Source organism: Ovis aries, chromosome 2 (genome assembly GCF_016772045.2).
Source record: "Ovis aries strain OAR_USU_Benz2616 breed Rambouillet chromosome 2, ARS-UI_Ramb_v3.0, whole genome shotgun sequence".
NCBI lineage: Eukaryota > Metazoa > Chordata > Mammalia > Artiodactyla > Bovidae > Ovis > Ovis aries.
This window is the reverse complement of record NC_056055.1, coordinates 175,720,277-175,735,974: the sequence shown is the minus strand read 5'-3', so window position 1 is coordinate 175,735,974 and position 15,698 is coordinate 175,720,277. Positions and strand designations below refer to the sequence as shown.

General features: G+C 39.3%; 1 protein-coding gene across 1 annotated transcript in view; it reads right to left on the bottom strand.

Annotated features, from left to right (window-relative positions):
• Positions 1 to 5,029, bottom strand: part of MAP3K19 (mitogen-activated protein kinase kinase kinase 19) — a 71,756-nt gene extending 66,727 nt beyond the window's left edge. The window contains 1 exon segment of the mRNA XM_004004734.6: positions 4,767 to 5,029. The gene's annotated coding sequence lies outside the window, so the exon portion shown is untranslated.
• Between the last annotated feature and the right edge of the window lie 10,669 nt (positions 5,030 to 15,698).

Sequence of the window (15,698 nt, the reverse complement as noted above, 5' to 3'; positions counted from 1 at the left end):
GACCTCCTGGTGGAGCCTCTTACTATTGGAAATAGCACAAAATCTTTTTTTCAGATTCTATTTTCCAGCTTCAAATTCTGACACCATTGTCATTGTCTGTAAGCACCGGCTATTTCATTGAGTGGGCAATTTACTTACAATGCACTGATATCTAGTACAAATAAAAAGAACAAAAGGCATTTCATAGCGCAACTTTATAGTGAAAAGCTAAGAAAAATAAATAAGGAAATGTCTAGAATTGGTCCTCAATGTCCTAAATATTTAACTGCCTTCAGCATTCATGGGCCAGACTACTTCAGTCTTCTCTCTTTCTCAAAGAGTTCATGTACTTCACCCCAAAAATAATTCAATTTGAGAAATTTATCCATTCGTTTAAAAGGGATACTTAGCAGCAGCATACATCCTTCAAGAACTTTTACTGACCTGCACAATACAACATAGCCTAAAATCGTTAAGATAAAAATTTTTTAAGTGTCAAAAACAACAAATAATGGAGAAATGGAATGGCCATGTGGACTGGAATATGATGTGGAAAGAAGGGTATTAATAATAACTGGAAAACCAGAATAAAGGAGAAAGAGTAGTTTTGACCAGGAAAAGAGTATGACCAAAAGTCTGTACCTAGAAACAATGAAGAGAAAGTGGTCCAGTGGGAATTTACTCTTTTACTTCTCAACAGGTTGGGAAGCCCATGGAATATTTTGAGTAGTGCTTTTTAGGAACATGGTTCTTTAAAAAAAAAAAAATTGGAGTATAATTGCTTTACAATGTTGTGTTTGTCTCTGCTATACAACAAAGTGAATCAGCTAACTATATATATATATATATATATATATATATATATATATATATATACACACACATGTATATCCTTTCCCTCTTAAGCCTCCCTCCCAGCCCCTATCCCACCCTCTAGGTCATCACAAAACACTAAGCTGAGCTCCCTGTGAGCAGCTTCCTACTGCTGCTGCTGTGCTCAATCATGTCTGACTCTTTGCCACCCTATGTACTATAACCCACCAGGCTCCTCTGTGCATGGAATTTACCAGGCAAGAATAGTGGAGTGGGTTGCCATTTCCTCCTTCTGGGGATCTTCAGGACCCAGGGATCATACCCAGGTCTCTTCATCTCCTGCATTAGCAAGCAGATTCTTTACCACTGTGCTACCCAAACAACTTCCTGTTACCTAGCTATTTTACACACAGTAGTGGTGTAGGAACATAGTAACTTTAGTAAGATTCCTGTGACAAAGAACGGAAAGGAAGAAACAAAATTTTGAAAGTAAAACTTAACAGGAATGTGACTTATTGGCCATAGAAAATGAAACATGAGTCCAAGAGGATATTATTGGGCAATCAGGGAAGACTTGATGTTGGGAGAGGCAGGCATTTGCTTTTACAGAATGGTAAGAGATGAGGCCAGCAACAGAGACAGCACAGCACGTAAGAAGAGCGTCTTGTCTCCTTCGATTAAAAAAAAAAATGTGCCCTTAGCTTAGTGCAGTTTCCTAAACTAGCTTGAATATAAGAATTATACTGTCCACTGGTTTATAAATAGGTTCGTAGGTTCCTTTTGACTGGGTAGGTCTGAAATGAAGCAGGGGACTCTCTTCATTTTTTTAATTAAAAAAATTTAATAGTTTATTTTAAAATAGACTTTATATTTTAGAGTAGTTCAACCTCACAACAAAATTAAGTGGAAACCACAGTGAGTTTCCCATATGTCTTCTTGACCCTCCAACCACTCACAACACACACACACACACACACACACACACACACCCCACCATGAACATTCAGCACCAGAGTAGCACCTTTGTTATACTTGATGAACCTGCATTGATGTATCATTATTACCTAGAGTCCAGAATTTACATTAGGGTTCAGTCTTCGTGTGGTACATTCTAGGAGTTTGGACAAATATACAATGACATGTATCTACCATTATAGTATACAGTAGTTTCACTATTTTTTATCTCACCTATTCAAGCTACCCTCCTTCCTAATCCCTGGCAACCATTTATCTTTTTACTGTCTCTAGTACATACCTTTTTTGCTCAAGCTTTCAGGTGATTCCTAATATTAGACCAGTTTGGAAACACTGACCTAGTAATCTGAATACAACCCACAATTTTCTTTGCAATTCACTTTATTTTCTAGTTGACATTTATTATTACCACTTATTCCTTTTGATTTAAAGTTCTTAGGATAAATACTAGCTTTTCCTCCAAGTTTCTGATAAATAATACATGGAAATAGAGAAGCAGTTTCTCAAGTTTTCTTCTACTTTTTCTCAAAGTGATGTTACATACTAAGGATAATATATCAGCAATAATCTCCAACATTTATTGAATGCTTACCACATGCTATAGTAGTAGTAGTGTTAGTCGCTCAATTGTGTCCGACTCTTTGCGACCCCACGAACTGTAGCCCACCAGGCTCCTCTGTCCATGGGATTATCCAGGCAAAAATACTGGAGTGGATTGCCATTCCCTTCTCCAAAGGATCTTACCAACCCAGGGATCGAGCTTGGGTCTCCTGCATTGCAGGCAGGTTCTTTACCATATGAGCTACAGGGAAGATCCACATGCCATATTCTCTTCTAAATGCTTTGCATATATTTTACTTTTACATTTCAAACACCACCATCAGAACAGTAGCACTGTTACCCGTATTTTACAGATGAGGAAAACTAGACATAGGCATAAATAAAACGGGATCTCATGCTGGAGAGATGAGAGCAGGAGGGCCCAAAACATTTAACTCAACTAGCATATATAGGAACATTTGTAAAATAGGCCTATTTTCATTTCCTTGTTGGACCTTAAAGGGATGTGAGTTAATCATAATCCTAATTAGCAGTATTGGGCCATGTCTGACCTTTCTCGTTTCATGTTTTTCCACCTTCATCTCTGCTCCGTTCTGCCTCTCCTCTCTGCCTCACAGGAGCCCAGTCTAACGTGCCCAAGCGGTATCCTCAGATATGTATGTATCTTTGCAAGGCGAATGGTGCTGTTATGTGTGTGGGCATATTTTAAATTTCACAAACCATAAAGTACTAAATCTTGTTACTTATTTTTTAACTTGACGTGTTGTTCTTAAGCTTTAGCCTTACACTTATGTGTACCTCTGGTTGTTTGTTTCTAACAGCTGAATAGTAAGGATCATATTCAGTGTCTCTTCCCTTGGTAATGGACATCTAAGTGGCCTCCAACTTCCCACTCCACAAGCAACGCTGTGATAAGTAGCCCTGTTTAGGCCTTATTATGCACTGCGCCTGTGTTCCTCTGAGGTGAATGGTTTGAGTATATTTAATTTCACTGATACTACTGGATTATTTTCCACAGTGGCTATACCAATTTCCACTTCCACCAGCAGTGCCTGTCAGTTTCCTTTCAGTTCTTCTAAATAAAGCAGGCATTTGGTTGATTGCTGTCACTTAAGCATCATTATCCTAATCATTAACATTGAATAAGCAGGGTACTTGGAATTTTAAAAAAAAGCTGATGAGCAAATGATACCCTCAAAATCAAGCCACAGAAAAATTCGAAACCCATATATATGTTTGTTCCAGCAAACTGCTTTGCAAGTTGCACTTAATATACTTATTACTGAAACAATATTTGCAGTATCATTTCAGTTAAAAGAAATGCATTCAGAAACAAAAGTTAATTAAAACCTGTCCTTCAATAAAGCTGAAAATTAGATATTCAAATAACAACTAGATAAGAAATACATATTTATATCACCAGCTAACTGATGAAGTGGAAATAAAACCTCAAAGGTATTTTTTCCCCAGGTTATCGCATCTAGCAATGAAATGACAATATATGTTATGGGATTGTAGTTAAGCTCTTAAGTGAGAGTAGAATTTATCTCATAAATAAAAAATAAAATTAAGATTTAAGCCAACTGCAGTCTGAGAGTTATCAAGTCAAATCACTATAATACTGGGCAGTGTGGTCTTAATTTCATCGTCTACCATTGCACTCTCAGTTGTGACTGAAGGAAAAGGATGATTGAATCAACATATAGCAGTGCTCTTTCAATTATCATGGACAGACCCACTTTGCTTTTTATTAGTGAGTTCCATTTCCTCTTCTGACCTTCACTCTGTACATTCACAGCTCAAATTTTTTTATAAAGAAGCTTTTCTCAATTTTTCTTTTAGGATTGTTAGGACTGATGATATTTTTAAGCAATAACATTTCACTCCACAGGGATTTCTGGCGTAGCATCTGTCGAAGCCCAGTTTTTCATTTTTTATTTTTAATTATATGCATGGTTAACCTACCTGTAAAACAAAATCTTTTATTATAATATACATTTGATTTGGAGTCTTATGTAATTAAGACTTAAAATAATGAGAATCCCCTTTCGTGTTGAGAAAATATGACTGAGGATACATACAATACCGAGTAGTTCAAGGTTTATACCAAATAAAATTAACAGATATACAGGTGATTAAACTAAAATAAAAGGTTGTTCCTGGGTATAATTCAATGAACACAAGTATTTTTGTATACTTTTTTATCCTTATGCAGTTAGCCTATGGTGTAGAGTCATTTTTATAAAGTATTAGAAGGGATTATCTCAATACTTGAAAAGTCAAAAATAGCTTATTCCAAGAACTCTGAGGATATAATAATTTGAGATTTGGATATAGTTTCCTCTATCAGTTTACCTAATGTTCCTCCACTGGGACATCCCTGGGGAGAAAAAAAAGTTGCAACATAAAATGTGGTGAAAAGTGGAGATTCGGCTTACCTGTTCTGTGTTTTGCTGAGGAAGTTGGTACACAGTTGAGACACCAAGACAAACAGCAGTCAACATCATCCTAATTCATCAAGGCACTGATTTCTAAAAACAGCTGTCAACCCACACTTCAGCAAGGGATCCATTTAGAAGCAGCATATAGATTTTTTTCTTTGATTATTTTCCAATGTTTCACAGCTCCAAGTACTTGTAAAATAAAAAGATAATTACAACTGGTTCTGTGTGTACAAACTCTTCAGTTAGCTGCAGAGACTGTTTAGTTTACGGACTGTCACCTGGGCAACCATCCACTGTGCATTTAACTTGGAGACTTGAAACTGGGACAGTCTTATTCAAGAAGGGAAATAAGTCTTGCACATTCTTCAGAGTTGCTGTTTAAATGCTTGAAAGAGTTAGACTCCTATGCATTTGCATGTTTGGCACAAATGTTGTTACCTTACCCACTGAGGGTTTTTCCAGGAAAGTTGTACCTTTATAATCACTGTAATGTGCCAAATAGGTCCCTTTCCAAATCTGAATATAGGTTACGGGGAGGATGCCATAGATTATCCCCAAACTGGTTGTATCCTTAGAATCATGCTCGAGAAAACACTAGTAAATGGAAATTCTTATATGAGGTCATATTTCTTGTCTGGACTTGTGCTGCTGCTGCTGCTGCTGCTAAGTCGCTTCAGTCGTGTCTGACTCTGTGCGACTCCATGGACGGCAGCCCACCAGGCTCCCCCGTCCCTGGGATTCTCCAGGCAAGAACACTGGACTTGTGCTATTATCAAGCAAAAATTTCAATAAATAGACTGCATTTTTGTCTGAGTCATTAGTGGTAATAAACCCAGGTGAAAAAGACTTTAAAATTATGGTCTACCAAAGCATACTCATGAGGAAGTAGACTCAGGTCAGTCCAAAACATAAGGTCATCTGACATCTGTGTGCTGCCAAATTCTTTCTACCACTTCCTGTAGCATGAGAGGGTTTCTCTTCTAACCGTGTACTTCACACTACATATACTCAACTGAATAGAGTTCAGATAGTTTATCATAGCAACAACTAACATTTATTAAATGCTTACTAGGTTCATCCTTCACATGAGATGCAGCCCTTTCTTTTGCTGCACTGCATGACATGTGGAATTTCCCCAAACCAGGGATCGAAACCATACACCTAGAGTGGAAGCACAGAATCTTAACTACTAGACCACCAGCGAAGTCCCTGTCCTTTACATTAAAGACGTCATTTAACCTTCACAACAACTCTATGTAATAGCTAGTATAATCACCATCATTCCCATGTTACAGATGAGGACATTGAGGCTAAGACATTTTAAGCTAATAAAAGGTAGAGCTGGGGATTAAATCTGAATAGCCTGACTACAGTGTTGAAATATTCACCACTTTTACTAAGCTAACATGCAATACACACACACATACACACACACGCTCATATACTCACATACTCACTCACACACACACTTCAGGGTAAAAACCACTGGGAGACTGCTAGGTTTATACATACTGTTTCATCACCCAATTCAGCCTGACCCAGTTTGACATGAATCCAAGTACACATAGGTTGTTACTCTGTTTTCTCTTCCTCTATCCTCCTTTGTTTCTACTCTTTTAAACTTTTATGTCAAGAGAATGTTTCAAGTACTGTAGTTTCTGATGTTTAGCATTTCTGTAGGTTACCCTTGGGTTCAAACTGGTCTGCAATCCATGAACCTTTCACTTAATTCTCCAAAGAGTAATCCTCTTCTTCAATCTCATTTTCAGAAATAGTCATTCAGATCATGTTTTGTTTTGTTTAATAGAAACTCAGTTTTTCAGAAACAGTAATGGGATGAGCATGCAAAACCAGGACCATATTAGGTGATAAGGCCAGCATGGAGCTGTGTAAAAGCCTCTAAGGAAACTTGGGAGAGGAATGTCTAATTTAGGGGGATATGTTAGTTTGCTAAGGCGTCCATAACAAAATGCCACAGTCTGGATGTCTTAAACAACAGTAATTTAATTTGCCACAATTTTGGAGGCTGGAAGTTCAAGATCAAGGTGTCAGTGGGTTTCTTATCTCCTGAGGCCTCTCTCCTTGGTTAGCAGATGGATCATTCTCATTGTGTCCTCACATGGCCTTTTCTCCCTGGTGTCTCTCCATGTGTCTTACTTAATCTCCTCTTTTCATAAGTATGCTTGGATTAGAACCCATTTTTGTTGTTGTTCAGTTGCTCAGTCATGTCCGACTCTTTGCAACCCCATGGGCTGCAGCATACCAGGCTCCCCTTGTCCTTCACTATCTCCCGGAGCTTGTTCAAACTCATGTCCATTGAGTCAGTGATGTCATCCAACCATCTCTTCCTTTGTCATCCCCCTTTCCTCCCGCCTTCAATCTTTCCCAGAATCAGGGTCTTTTCCAATGAGTCAGCTCATCACATCAGATGGCCAAAGTATTAGAGCTTCAACTTCAGAATCAGTCTTTCCAATGAATATTCAGGACTGATTTCCTTTAGGATTGACTGGTTTGATCTCTTTCCAGTCCAAGGGACTCCCAAAGAGTCTTCTCCAACACCACATTTCAAAGGCAGCAATTCTTCAGCGCTCAGCCTTCTTTATGATCTAACTCTCACATCTGCACATGACTACTGGGAAATCTATAGCTTTGACTATACAGATCTTTGTCAGCAAAGTGATGTCTCTGTTTTTTAATATGCTGTCTAGGTTTACATAGCTCTTCTTTCAAAGAACAAGCATCTTTTAACTTCATGATCGCAGTCATCATCTGTGGTGATTTTGGAGCCCAAGAAAATAAAATCTGTCACTATTTCCATTGTTTCCCCATTTATTTGCCATGAAGTGATGGGACCAGATGCCATGATTTTAGTTTTTTGAATGTTGAGCTTTAAGCTGGCTTTTAAAATCTCATTTTAACATAATCACCTCTTCAAAGGACTTATCTCCAGACCTAGTTACATTCTGAGCTTCAGCAATACGTGAACTGTGAACTTCCAGATGTTCAGTCTGGTTTCAGAAAAGGCAGAGGAATCAGAGGATCAAATTGCCAACATCCGCTGGATCATGGAAAAAGCAAGAGAGTTCCAGAAAAACATCTATTTCTGCTTTCTTGACTATGCCAAAGCCTTTGACTGTGTGGATCACAATAAACTGTGGGAAATTCTGAAAGAGATGAGAATACAGACCACCTGACCTGCCTCTTAAGAAACCTATATGCAGGTCAGGAAGCAACAGTTAGAACTGGACATGGAACAACAGACTGGTTCCAAATAGGAAAAGGAGGACATCAAGGCTATATATTGTCACCCTGCTTATTTAACTTCTATGCAGAGTACATCATGAGAAACGCTGGGCTGGATGAAGCACAAGCTGGAATCAAGATTGCTGGGAGAAATATCAATAACCTCAGATATGCAGATGACACCACCCTGATGGCAGAAAGTGAAGAGGAACTAAAAAGCCTCTTGATGAACATGAAAGAGGAGAGTGAAAAATTTGGCTTAAAGCTCAACATTCAGAAAATGAAGATCATGGCATCTGGTCCCATCACTTCATGGGAAATAGACGGGGAAACAGTGGAAACAGTGTCAGACTATTTTTTTGGGCTCCAAAATCACTGCAGATGGTGACTGCAGCCATGAAATTAAAAGACACTCACTCCTTGGAAGAAAGGTTATGACCAATCTAGATAGCATATTCAAAAGCAGAGACATTATTTTGCCAACAAAGGTCCATTTAGTCAAGGCTATGGTTTTTCCAGTGGTCCTGTATGGATGTGAGAGTTGGACTGTGAAGAAAGCTGAGCACCAAAGAATTGATGCTTTTGAACTGTGGTGTTGGAGAGGACTCTTGAGAGTCCCTTGGACTGCAAGGAGATCCAACCAGTCCATTCTAAAGGAGATCAGCCCTGGGATTTCTTTGGAAGGAATGATGCTGAAGCTGAAGCTCCAGTACTTTGGCCACCTCGTGAGAAGAGTTGACTCATTGGAAAAGACTCTGATGCTGGGAGGTATTGGGGGCAGGAGGAGAAGGGGACGACAGAGGATGAGATGGCTGGATGGCATCACGGACTCGATGGACATGAGTCTGAGTGAACTCCAGGAGCTGGTGATGGACAGGGAGGCCTGGCGTGCTGCAATTCACGGGGTCGCAAAGAGTCGGACACGACTGAGTGACTGAACTGAACTGAACTGACTGAAGGATTAACAGAAGGGCACAGGGAATTTCAAAGAAAGATATTTATCTGAGGTGAAAATAGTTCAGCAGGTATAAACCATAGACAGAGGGACATTGCAAAAAGACTAAACAACAGCATGTCCAAAGGAAAGATAAAGGCACGAAATGTTGGGAAAACGGTGTTTCATGTATGTGTGTGCAGTTAGAATGCAGAATAAATGAGGAGAAGGGGAAGTGAGACTATTTCCAGTCTCACTCCATAATGAATTTATGAGAGAGATTAAAAGATTTTATTCAGGAACTTCCCTGGTGGTCCAGCAGTTAAGACTTTACCTTCCAGTGGAGAGGGTGGAGGTTTGATCCCTGGCTGGGGAGCTAAGATTCCACATGTCTTAAGGCCAAAAAACCAAAACATAAAGCAGAAGCAATATTGTAACAAATTCAATAAAGACTTAAAAGATTTTATTCATGGAGACACATTCAGGCCTATAGTTTTGAAAAATCCTGACAGCAAGATTGAAAATTAATTCAAGAAGAGTGGCAGATATAAAAGTGAGAAGATTTTTATAGTCAGGAAAATGATGCTGACCTAACCTAAAACAATAACAATAAAGACAAATTGGAGGAGTTGAGTCACGATAGTAGAGCAAAGAATGTTTTAGATTTTCCAGGAATATAGTAGGCTATGCTATTTAGACCAGTTCTTCTATGGACAGCAAATAAGAGGTGTAAGGTTAAATTACCTGAAGGTATACCTGAAGGGAAAGGAGGGCCCACTCATTCATCCATTCAATATCATATCTTGAATGTCTCTTTTTGTGCAAAGCTTTATTCTCATCACTGTAGAAATACCAGATAAATAAGATTGTAGACTAAATGAATACATAATCAAGGTACTATCAAGTGGTTACAAATGCCATGAAGAAAATTAAAGTAATAGAGACGGACAGTTGTGGGCAGAAAGAGGTTTATTAGATTGCATGCACGTGGAAAGTCTCCCTTATAAGTAAACATTTGATCTACTACTTGAATGAAGCAGCCAGTCCTTTGAATAGTTGATGGCAGAACATTCTACGCAGTGGAAACAGCTGGGGCAAAGGTCATAATGTATATATAAACATAACTTGTCAAAGTTACAGGAAGATGGTGAAGGTAGTAGAATTGAGATTGGAGAGGTATGCAGGGGCCATATTTTGAAGGGCCTCATAGGCATCATAAGGAGTTTGACTTATTCCAAGTGCAATATAAAACCATCAGAGCACTTTCCTCAAGGGGGTGACAATGTCTGCTTCTTTTTTAACCATATTGATAGTTCTACAGAGAAAAGACTGTAAGGTGCAGCAGTGGAAGTCAGAGGTGAATATAAAAGCAATTGGTTCTTGGTTTACTGTAAGTAGCTACTTGTGAGTGGAAGATTTGAAGGCAAAATATAAAACTCTAACAGCATTCTTGGTTGAAGGATATTCTTATGAGTACATTTTTGTAAAAATCAAGGCAGAATAAAATAAAAGGCCTTGGGAAATGACTGCTTGCCTGAGCTCTCTATTTCTTCTTCAGCCCCAAGAAACCAATGCCAAATAACATTTTTACAGGCTATAATTAAAGATGCTCAGAAGCAAACTTGTAACACTTCCATTTCCTACCTCCACCCCTGCCCCCAACCCGGCCACCTCTGATCATAGTTAAATATGGAAAAACTACAAGTTTTTTTTTTCTCTCACTATGGAGAATCTGATAGTGTTATGCAAGATGTACATATATGAGACCTATTTACTTTTTATTGAATATTTAAATATTGGGCAGGATGAAGTTAATATAGTGGCCCTCATCCATTCCTCTCCCATTACTAGGGATAAAGAGGTAAAGATACTCTCAGACAAAGAAAGCAAGTATTGATGAATAACTCAGTATTGTAAACACAACAATAACTGAACTCCTGGAAGATACATGGTTCTTTGCTAGGAGGAGCATCTTTGTTCACAGAATGTGCTCATTGCAGGATATCCCTACTTTAGGATTGTCTATGGTAAATCTATGAAGTTAAGGAGCATGGCTTCCTGAAAAATGTTACAAAAATCATTCAGCTATATGTCTGTAAAACGGAAATGTTTCATTACAGAGAGTTTATGTCTTACACGGGAAGAAAGGACCTGGGAGCTTCCCTCTGTGTCTCACAGTTCTCCCTGCTTTGCCTGTTCCTGTTGATTGATTATACCCCTGAAATTATTCATAAAGCTTGAAAGTAGATGATGTTTTAGATCTGCATGCATCTGATTTGACAATATGATACACACCTACACATTTAGCTACTGGATGCAATTACCTTTGAAACATGCCTTTGAGTTCCCCCCATAGGAGATATCAGGTATTTCAAGAGACATAAAAGCAGAAAAATTAAAATAATAAAGATTTTGGAGGGGAGCAAGGAGCCCTAGCAGAGAAGGCAATGGCAACCCACTCCAGTACTCTTGCCTGGAAAATCCCACGGATGGAGGAGCCTGGTGGGCTGCAGTCCATGGGGTCACTAAGAGTCGGACACGACTGAGCGACTTCTGTTTCACTTTTCACTTTTCACTTTCATGTGTTGGAGAAGGAAATGGCAACCCACTCCAGTGTTCTTGCCTGGAGAATCCCAGGGATGGGGGAGCCTGGTGGGCTGCCGTCTATGGGGTCGCACAGAGTCAGACACGACTGAAGCGATGCAGCAGCAGCAGCAGCAGCAGCAGCAGCAGCAGCAGCAGCAGCAGCAGCAGCAGCAAGGAGCCCTAGAAGAGGAGCATCTAGACTGAATTCTCATCTTCAGTGTAATCCAGCTATGTCACTTGGGCTTGTGCTTAGTCACTCAGTTGTGTCCGACTCCTGGTGGCCCCATGGACTGTAGCCGGTCAGACGCCTCTGTCCATGGAATTCGCCAGACAAGAATGCTGGAATGGGTTACCATAGCCTTCTCCAGGGAATCTTCCCAACCCAGGGATTGATACCAAGTCTCCCGCATGGCAGGCAGGTTCTTTACCGTCTGAGCCACCACCAGGGAAGACCATTTTCCTATTTATAAATTGAAGGGTTTGAGTAAAATGAATCCAGAAAACACCTCTGATTCCAAAAGTTTGAGAATCTAAAATAGAAAATACGCAAAGTAATTTCATTACAGGAGGAAAATCCAGAAATGAGAAATGATGCAGTGATAAAGTCCTCCCTCTGGTGATCCCCTGGAGAAGGGAAAGTCTACCCACTCCAGTATTCTGGCCTAGAGAATTCCACGGATGTCCATAGGGCTGCAAAGAGTCAGGCACGACTAAGCAACTTTCACTTCACTTCACTTCACTGGTGGTCATCATGTTCCAAAGCCAGCTCTCATTCAGCTATACTCCTCTGGGCCTTTGTATTAATAGTTCCCAGGCTCTGCTGGTGTCTGAATCAGTAAGCACCCCTTCAATCCACTCTGTTCCCCTGTCATTTCGTACTTCTATTACGACAGAGTCTGACTTGTTTTAGTTATTTTTACCTCTCCATTAGATTCTATTTTCTAGAAGACAAGTAACAGGTTTTAATTATCTTTGTTCTGCTATTGTGTCCTTATATTTTATGCAGAGAAGGTTCTCGGTGACTATTTCTAGAACTAAATGTACACAACAGTAGAGTGAAAAACCAATGAAGAATTTTATGTAGTGGCATTTTGCTTACTATGGGACAAGCTCAAGTTCTCAGTAGAGCTATGTTTTTTATTATTTTTCTGGCTAGGTAGAGAGGAGGAGAAAGGATTTCAGTGAACGATAGTAGCAAATGAGATGCTGTAAGTGTAAGGGCTTGAAAAGGACAAAAATTGAAGTTTTGAATCCAATCTTAGCTATAAGAACACACTAATGAATACTTTTGAATATCTGGGCAACCCCACTGTATTGAGTGGGAAAGGATTAAAGGATTTTACAATTCTGAAAAGGGCTTTTTTGCTGAGGCAGCAGTGGATTGGTTGTGAGCTACGTCTTCTGCATATTAAGCAGGACCCATTTGTCCCCTGCAGTGCAGTTGTGGAAAAAGGAGGCAGTGTTTTCAGGAAGACCATGAAGGGACCTGCTGCTTTTAAGGAACGAACACACTTTCCTGAGGAACACTTTCTTCCAAATCTCTTCCACCTAGAAGGTGGTAGAGTGAATGGAGGGTTGTAGGGGTGATGGTGAAGGAAAGGAAGGAAGATAAATTGGGCATCTCGGTCGACAGAGAAAAGAGATGGAGGAAAACATTGAGATCCAAGGAGCATACTGGTCTAGAGAAATTTGATAGAGAGACCAGGGTTTTTTGTGATGCTGAGGAAGGTATATGGGGTGGAGTTGTTGGTTTCATTGACTTAGGTGGTCTGTTTTGCTGCTCAGAAAGAGAATGTGAGCAGGGACAGCTCCAACTTTAAGAGATGGAGCCAAAAATGATGTTCCATAAAGCCTTGGCAGCCAAATATGATTGAATGTCAGCTTCGTCTGGACAGACTCTATAAAAAACACAGATTCTTGCAATCTCACAGAAAAACAAGTGAAAGATTTGAAATCGCTCTTCATAGGAGAGGAATATAAATGGTCAACTAACACAGGGAAAATTGTTTAATCTCACCAGGGCTCAGGGAGATGCAAGCAAAACATTTTTTGTTCAACACACTGGCAAAGTCTTAAATGATTCACAGTATAAAATGTGTGGGGAAATGGCTACTCTTTTACACTATTAGTGGGTATATAAATTAGTAATGCTCATTTTGGACATTGTGATCTGGTACTACCTGTTATACTTTAAAATGCACATACTCTTCAACCCAGCATTTCCATTTCTCCATATCCACCCTAGAATAATTTTCACACATGTTCACAAAGATGTAGGCATAATTAATTTTTATTCCAGTATTTTTGAGGGGAACACATTTATCATGGAAAATTTCAAACATGCAAATTAAGGAGTATAGTATCATGAACCCATGCACTTGTCACCCATCTAAGAATGTTATTTATTAATAGTAAATACTTTAAATACTAAATACTTTAAATAGTAAATATTTAAATAGTAAATAGTCTACATATCAAGTCATGGTAGAAAATTAAAGAGTGGTGCATTCATAATTTGAATTTTGGAATGCTGTGTAACAGTATAAAAAAGGTGGAAAGAGCTTTATATAATGCTCTAAATGGGCTCCAAATCATATAGGCAGGTAAAAAAAGTGAGCTGCCAAGTTATGCATGTAGTATGATACGGGAGGTTGAAGAGGTTCAGAGCACACGCCTAGAAGTCAGCCCTACCATTTAGTAGGCATGTGACTTAGGCACATTACCTGTGCTGCTTCTGCCTCAGTTTCCTCATCTGTAAAGGAAGGATGTATGATAATAATTGCATCTACCTCGTAGGGTTATTGTATGAATGCTTGGCAGGCATCAAGTACTAGACATTATTTTTTATTGGAATATAATTGCTTTACAATGTTGCGTTAGTTTCTGCTGTATAACATGGTGAGTCAGCTATCCATGTACATATATCCTCTTCCTCTTGAGCCTCCCTTGCACCTCCCATCCCACCCCTCTAGGCCATCACAGAGCACTGAGCAGAACTCCCTCTGCTTTACAGCAGGTTCCCACTAGAGTCTATTTTACACGTGGTAGTGTTTATATGTCAACGCTATTCAAGGCTGCTCTTTCAATTCATCCCACTTTCCCACCCCTCCCAACATCCATAATTCTGTTCTCTACATGTGTACTTCTATTCCTGCCCTGCGAATGGGATCATCAGCACCATTTCTCTACATTCCATAGATACGGGTTAATATATGATGTTTGTTTTGTATTTCTGACTTACTTCTCTCCGTATGACAGGCTCTAGGTTTGTCTATATCATTTCAACTAACTCAATTTTTTTCTCCTTTTAATGGATGGGTAGTATTCCATTGCATATGTGTACCACATCTTTATCCACTCATCTGTTGATGGGTATCTAGACTGCCTCCATGTTTTGGCTATTGTAAATAGTGCTGCAATGAACATTGGGGTATGTGTGAATAGACATACTTATTTGTGCAAAGATTAATTAAAAGAATTAAAACTCTATATTGTGTCTCTATAAATGTTTATGTAAAAATATAGGAAAGAGTCTGAAATTATTTACACTCAACTGGTATTGGTGATTTTATCTTTAGTTCAGTTCAGTCGCTCAGTCATGTCCGATTCTTTGTGACCCCATGAATCACAGCATGCCAGGCCTCCCTGTCCATCACCAATTCCCAGAGTTTCCGCAAACTCATGTCTATTGAGTCGGTGACACCATCCAGCCATCTCATCCTCTGTCGTCCCCTTCTCCTCCTGCTCCCAGTCCCTCCCAGCATCAGGGTCTTTTTCAATGAGTCAGCTCTTCACATCAGGTGGCCAAAGTACTGGAGTTTCAGCTTCAACATCAGTCCTTTCAATGAACACCTGGGACTGATCTGTAGGATGGATTGGATGGATCTCCTTGGAGTCCAAGGGACTCTTAAGAATCTTCTCCAACACCACAGTTCAAAAGCATCAATTTTTTGGCGCTCATCTTAGGAGTATAGAAATAGAGAAGACGGTAAAGGAGGCCATTTGTTTTATGCATATTATTTTGAAACTTTTACAATGAGGAGACATTTCTACTATAGTGCATGGACAAATTAAACAACTTCCAGGCTCTGGCTTTGGTTATAAATAGTGATTTAAGTATTTCATATTTGGAAGTATATTGCAGTACGTGCTCAGTTACTTTA